At 37.5% G+C, this 7,500-nt stretch overlaps 1 protein-coding gene and 1 long non-coding RNA gene across 3 annotated transcripts in view; one reads left to right on the forward strand and one right to left on the reverse strand.

The window, feature by feature from the left end:
- Positions 1-7,500, reverse strand: part of LOC135209239 (insulin-like growth factor-binding protein complex acid labile subunit) — a 440,028-nt gene that overhangs the window by 262,659 nt on the left and 169,869 nt on the right. The gene's annotated exons all lie outside the window — the stretch shown is intronic.
- The window catches only part of LOC135208981 (uncharacterized), a 97,354-nt gene continuing 91,241 nt past the window's right edge, over positions 1,388-7,500 (forward strand). Inside the window, exon 1 of the long non-coding RNA XR_010313269.1 lies at positions 1,388-1,456. This is a non-coding gene — a long non-coding RNA (uncharacterized LOC135208981). The remainder of the gene's footprint in view (positions 1,457-7,500) is intronic.

Below are 7,500 nucleotides of genomic sequence, written 5' to 3' on the forward strand. Positions count from 1 at the left end.
TCACAATATTAAATCATGTTAAAATGCAATAAAAATATAAACAGTAAAAAGAGGAAGAAGAACCACTGAGTGTACCAACCAAACTAGAGTGAAAGGAAGCAAGGAAGATTTTTGAGAGAGCCAGGCCAAGGACGTGACTATGCCAGATTTGTAGAGGTGAAGCCGAGGTGTTGTTATTCAATGGATTGGGAACCAGTCTTTTAATGATTAAACGATTCAATGTTAGTCAGGTGGTCAGGGTCTTTAGTGTAACCTATTATTGAGAAGTACTGTTTCGATACATTTATTTTGCATTTTTAGCGGCATGATTCTGATAATTAGAAAATTCAGGATTACTAATTCTTGACCTGTTCTATAACTGAAACCCATATGGCTGCAATATCTCATCTGCAGTAATCTTCGAGTAGATCCACGTAAGTAGCAGGCATCCTGCGCATTTGAATTTATATACAACGTTGGATCTCATAAAATCCTGCAGAACGATCTTTGAAATAAAAAAGTGAGCCAATTTTGCAAGGATTATTTGAAATAAGTTTAATTTTTGAGACAAGGCATTTCTTGTTCTATTATTTGTGTGAGTCTGAGAGAAAACTTCGAGTTAGTTACATATGGAATCGATGCATACATTAGTTTCTTTGGGACATCCATTAGCGGAGGAGGTGGTTGGATATAGTTACCTACTATTTATTAATTATATTATGTACAATGTCTTTCGGATAAGAGTTTTTTTGAAAAAAGGTTATTAAAAATTCCATTTCGTTATGAAAATTTGCCAGTTGGATGAGTATTTCAAAGCTCTATAGACCAATGTGTATATGGTATTAAGTTTGAAGGTTTTCTGACAAGAACTATAGAAGTTATTGGCTAATCCCGTGAACGTCTTTTTCCGATATACTGCAGTCGTGAATTCTGAATTGACTCTAGTGACAAGGATGTCCAGAAAATGGTAATTTGTTTTCATTTTCTATCTCCATTGTGAATTTAATTTAATGTTAGGATGTTGTACGTTAATATGTTCCAAAAATTGTGCTATTTGCCATTGATATCTAAAAAGTGCAAATGTGTCGTCAACATATCTTCTGTAATACACTGGTTTACAAGAAATAGGACAATTATCTAAAAATTCTGTTTCCAAATATGACATAAAAAAGTTGGCAACTATTGGCCCAAGTGGCGACCCATAGCAACTCCATCGACCTGCGAATAGAGTCGTTGATTAAAATAAACATGGAATCTTGCACAGCAAGTTCAAGAAATTGTTTAAAAAGGGGTTTGCTAAAACCATGAAATACAGTGTCATCGCTAATAAAAATCTTATTTATTATATATATAAATATTTTCCTTATATTCAATTTTTGTTTCTTACAACAGTATCTCCCTTTTATTTCAGATTAGTTGTCGTCATTGCCCATAGAATCTAATGGATTTGTTTCTACAACGAATCTTCTGAGTTGAGGTAAGCCACAAAAGTCTCTCTTTTTAATCACCTAATTTTCGTCGTTTAGTATAAATAACAAGATCAAGATGTCATTCCAAATTTAGCCCACTGGAAAAACGGGGTCACACAACCTGGTCTCGTTTTCTATATTAATGGTAACTTGGTATTCCATAGAATGTTGTGCTTGAGATTTCTATACAGTATAGCTTGGAATTCCATGCGTTTTTTCTGACTCGGGGAGTAAGCTTACAAGCTACTTTGTTGTTTCTATATGATATTGTTTGGAATTCCTCACGTTTTACTTTACTCGGGGAGTAAGCCTTCAAGCTATTTAGTTATTTTTGTTGTGGGGGTTAGGAAAGGTCTATGGAAGAGCCTACAAAGCCCTGAAAAAGGTGTTTTGCGTTGAGTTAAAGATACGGGAATTTTAGGATCGGATATTTATGATTTATTGGTGGTCAAAGACGCTGCATGTGGGCGTTTCTAAACTAGGTCACGGTTAAAATCCCGGTTGGTACAAAATTTATGTGTGTGTGTATATATATATATATATATATATATATATATATATATATATATATATATATATATATATATATCTATATATAATATATATAGACAGTCACCTGTTGTATATTTGTATAATTTCGACCGAAAACCTTTCTTGCATACGTTAACAAACGGGCTGTCATGTGAGAGACAGGTGGAAAACTTACTCTCTTTTATAACAAAATTTAGTTTAGATATAAATGAAAATAGAAGGTAATAATACAAAAGCAAAAGTAATAAAGATAGAAATACCTCTGTTTATAGTCAAGGGTAGAATAAATGTAAATGTAAATAATAGAAATAATGGAAAATAAAATTAATTAACATAGAATGACCCTCTTTTTATTGTAAAAGTTAAAATAATCATAAATGAAAATGGCGGTATTTGATGATATAAATAATAAGAAATATGAATTTGATAAAGATGGAATAACCAACGAATTCGCCTCTTCTCAACGTTCGCGTTTCTTAAATATTATCATCCGGGTAGATGTTTGTGTTTATTTATTTTTTTTTTTCGGTGTTGCTCCGTGGAAGAATAAAAACCAGGAACGGTAAAAAAAAAAAAAAAAAAAAGATGCCCCAACATCATGGGCGTCGGAAAGCCATGTGCCCTTTTTTTTCACTCTCTCTTTTTCCCTCCTTGAATTTTGAGATAAAAAAAATCTGAATTGTCATCATACCTCACGCCTACCACTCCACCCCTTTCTCCCCTCCCCACCCGCACCCTCAACCCCTCCCCCCGGCCTCTTTACGTCTCGTGGGTCTCTCTCTCTCTCTCTCTCTCTCTATCTCTCTCTCTCTCATCTCTCTCTCTCTCAAAGACAGACGGAAGAAAGTGGTCTGAATACTCTATCTCCTATTTTCACTTCATTGTGGCTTCCCATCTCTCTCTCTCTATCTCTCTCTCTCTCTCTCTCTCTCGTCAAATAGAAAAAGTTTTAAGAATTCTGCCTCCCATTTTCAAAGCACTGTGGGCTTCCATCTCCTAACTCTCTCTCCTCTCCCTCTCTCTCTCTCTCTCTACTCTAATAAAAAAAAAAGTAGACCGAACAGAACACAATGGAATTCGAGGCAGTAATACATTTTCGAATTTGGTATAACCAATGATACACAAAAAACCCTCCCCCCCCACCCCCCCCACCCCCCCCACCACCACTTCCTGCCATACCACTGTTGGTCCCTCACACCCCCGTGGGAAAAAGGAAGGAATTTTCCCCCTTTCGAAAAAAAAAAAAAAAAAAAAAAACTTGAAAATGGGCAAATCGACGTTATGATTATGGATAGCAGTTTTTTTTTTTCGAAAAAAAAAAGAAGTTTTCCATCAATTAATTTTTTCTGCTATTTTTTCCTTTTTTCCACAAAATCGGAATGGTTCTCCAGACGAGAGAATACATTTGCGTTAGAGGTTCAGATATAAATGGAGCTAATAATAATGATTAATAATAATAATGATAATAATACGAACATACAATTATTTCTCAATCAGAGACCATAGACGGAAATAGATTTCACTTATAAAGGCGGTTATTAATGTTATCATTATTATTATTATTATTATTATTAGTAGTAGTAGTAGTAGTAGTAGTAGTAGTAGTAGTAGTATTACTGTATATAGGTGAAGAATCCACACAGATGTCAGGTAAAGGTAGATTGAAAATCTCTCTCTCTCTCTCTCTCTCCTCTCTCTCTCTCTCTCTCTCTCTCATCTCTCTCTCTCTCTCTCAGAAGTGAGACTACACTTTTAATTTGTATGGTTACAGTAAGTTTTTCTTTTTCTTTGAGAGAGAGAGAGAGAGAGAGAGAGAGAGAGAGAGAGAGAGAGAGAGAGAGAGAGAGAGCAATCGAGGTCAGTCATTACAGAAAGAATGAAAGTCGCCTTACAAATTCCCATGCAAATGTAAAGCGACTTACTTAAAGATTATATAATATATATATATATTATATATATATATATCTATATATATATATATATATATATATATTATATATATATATAGGACGTGAATTGGCAAAAGAACAATAGAGCGACTTGCGCAAAGTAAAAAAAAAAAGAAAAAAAAAAGCGACGACTTACTTAAGAGGATAGAAAGGTTACTTAAAAGAATAGAACGACTACTTAAAGCAATAGAACGGCTGAATAAAAAAAATGAGAACGACTTGCTTAAAGGAACGCAGCGACTTGAAGAAATAGAACGAATTAGAAAAAAAAACTTACTTAGAATTGAACGGCTTAAAGAAAAAGAGCCACTTACTTATAGAAATAAAACGACTTGTATAAAGAAATAAATCACTTTGAAAAGAAAGCGTGAATTCGCACTGTGACAACACGCTCATTACACACACACACACAGGGCGACTTAATGGGTGTCTTCAATCTGTGGGCTATATCAATGTTGGTGTCACTTCAATCAGCTGTAGGGCTGGCCAGGAATAGCCGATGAGAGAGAGAGAGAGAGAGAGAGAGAGAGAGAGAGAGAGAGAGAGAGATAATTCAGTTGTTCAAAAACAGAAGAAATAAGGCAGAGAGATTCATTTCTTGTTCTAAGAGAGAGAGAGAGAGAGAGAGAGAATATTTGTTCTTTCATAAACAGAAAGAATGGGATTAATTTCCTCTTTTATGAGAGAGAGAGAGAGAGAGAGAGAGAGAGAGAGAACTCAGTCTTTCATAAAGAGAAAGAATAGAATATATAGAGATTAATTATTTTTCCTTCTTCTTCTCCTTCTGAGAGAGAGAGAGAGAGAGAGAGAGAGAGAGAGAGAGAGAGAGAGAGAGAGAGAGAGAGAGAATTTTATTAATAAACGCACATATCAAATTGAAGCACAGTAGGTACAGTTGTTTTCTGGAAATTGGGTGTTCGTTTGGATGGATTCAAGAAACTCAATCCTTCACTCCGATTCTTTAAATAGATTATGTTGAGGAGTACTGCTAACCCCCCCCCCCCCCTCTCTCTCTCTCTCTCTCTCTCTCTCTCTCTCTCTCATACAGGTATGACAAGACCTCGATGAGTAATGAAACTGGATACCGGGAAGGCTCTCTCTCTCTCTCTCTCTCTCTCTCTCTCTCTCATATGGCAAGCATTACATAAGATTAAAGTTGGTGTATATTTATTGTTAGATGTTTTCAGCTGTTTTGCCAAATCTATTGAAGGGGTTATCAAGGTTAATAAGTCCTCATGTCTCCTTTTTACTCCAGATTACTGACGTTATTCATTAAGATTTTTATCATAACAGTATAGTTGTTTGTAGTATAATTAATATCACTATTATTAATAATATAGAAAGAGAATCGCAGATGAAATTATGAAAGCAAATCGCAACCCCTTCAAGATTCTGCTGACGACAGCATTTTTTTTTTTTTTTTTTCGCAATGATGGACAGTTAACCAGGCGCCGAGTTTGAATCTCCCCTTGGTTGGTATTTGACAAAGCCTGCGGCTAAATGCAGGTTCCCCCAACAAAATCATCGAAGTTCCATCGTTTTTACCGCCAGCTCCGTCGAATTAGAGGCTGGAGTAATTGGCAATGTCGCGTCTTGGTTGCTGCAGTTTTGCGTCAGATTTATTTCAGAAGATTGGTGTGTTTTTTATTTAGATTTGATCTATTTGGTAACATTGCCCTTCATAAGGCTACTGACGCGTTAATGACGTCATAATTTCCCTAGAATGGGGAGCAGATAAACAACATTTAAATAGTATACAATTAACTGGCAACTCGGCAACTCAGGGTTTCAGTCTCAGTGATGCCAGATGTGCCTAGAAGCCACATAATTTTTCCCTGCCTACTTTGGAGCATTTTGGGCCATTATATAAACCTGACAACATTGCCTCGGAAAGTAGATGATACGACAAGAAAATATATCAGGAGCATTTCTGATAGAAATATGTAAAATTTAAAAAGCCCAGAATTAACTGGCATTTCTCGATTTCAGTAATAGTGATGCCAGATGTACCCAATATTCCCCATCATTTTTCCTTTCTACTTTGGAGAATTTTGTGCCAATTTATCTGGCAACATTGCGGCGCGGAAGGTGGATGATATTTAAATAGAAGATTTGTGGGAACTTTTCTAACTGAAATAGACAATTGGAAAGCTTAGAATTAACTGGCAACCTAGAGTCTTTGTCACAGTTTTGCCAGATTTACCTGGTAGGCCACATCCCCCCCCCCCCCCCCCCCCCGCCCCCGTTTTGGCGAATTCACGAACAATTTAACCGGCAACATTGCTGCGTGGAAAGTTGATCATTTTTAAAGAAAATATAAACATTTAAATAGCCTAGAGTTAACTTGCAACCGAGAGTCTTCGTCACAGTGATGCCAGATAGACCCGGCAACCCTCATATCATTTCCCTCCCCTTCTGCTGAGGAGAATTTGGGCCCATTTTATCTGGCAACATTGCGGGACAGGTACGCGTGTTTTTAGGTTCTTATCTGACAGTTGTAGTTGTAGTTGTTGAATATTAATGGGGGCCTCTGCTTATACTAATATATACAGCCTTGTCTTAGCCGGAAAGGGTTGGGCGTTGTAGAGAGGGAGAGAGAGGGTGTTGTAGAGGGAGGGAGAGAGAAAGAGGCTTGTGGAGAGGGAGGATGAGGGAAAGAAGCTTGTAGAGACGGAGGGAGAGGGAGAATGTCGTTTAGAGAATGAGTGAGAGGAGATTGTGTTGTAGACAGGGAGGGAGAGGGAACGTGGCTTGTAGAGAGGAAGGGGGAGGGAGAATGGGCTTTAGAGAATGAGGGAGATGGGGTGTAGAAAAAGAGAGAGGGAGGGAGAAGGGATTTAGAGAGGGAGGGAGAGAGAAAGGTGGTTGTAAGGAGGGAGGAAGATGGAGTTGTAGAGATGGGGAGAGAGGGGATTGTAGAGAATGAGGGAGAGGGGAAGTGGCTTGTAGAGATGAAAGGAGAGGGAGAATGTGTTCTAGAGAATGAGGAAGAAGGGGAATAAGAGAAAGAAGGGGAAGGGGTTATCAGTGAGATGAGGAGGAGAGTAACGCGAGAACCGGAAGATTTTAAGATACGAAGACGAGAATAGACAAAACATGAGAACTTTACAAGACGAACGAGAGAGGGGACGAAATAACAAAAGATATGGGCAGAAGATGAAAGCGGAGAAAGAAGGGAATAACAAAACGACGAGAACTGGCGGAAGGAAGAGAGGGAAGAGCGGTTGGAAGAGGGCAAGGAGATGAGGAGAATAACGGGAAACGGAGGAACCGAAGAGAAAAGAGAACAAGAAATTCGAAAAGGATACGGAAACTGTAAGACGAAAACGAGAGAGGGAACGAGATGGAAACGAGAAGAGAGAATAAGAATGAGGAGACATACGACGAATCAGAGAGAGAGAGAGAGAGAGAGAGAGAGAAAGAGAGAGAGAGAAAATGGCCTCCGTAAAATGTACGACGAGTATGCGTCCTGTATCGGAATGGAGTGTGTGGGAAGTAGCTGACTTTGGTGATGCGAATAATGATGAGTTTTGACTCCTTGTTTTTTTATTTTTGTTATTTATTTGTTTATT

The sequence above is a fragment of the Macrobrachium nipponense genome, chromosome 37 (genome assembly GCF_015104395.2).
Source record: "Macrobrachium nipponense isolate FS-2020 chromosome 37, ASM1510439v2, whole genome shotgun sequence".
In the NCBI taxonomy this organism is placed as follows: Eukaryota; Metazoa; Arthropoda; class Malacostraca; order Decapoda; family Palaemonidae; genus Macrobrachium; species Macrobrachium nipponense.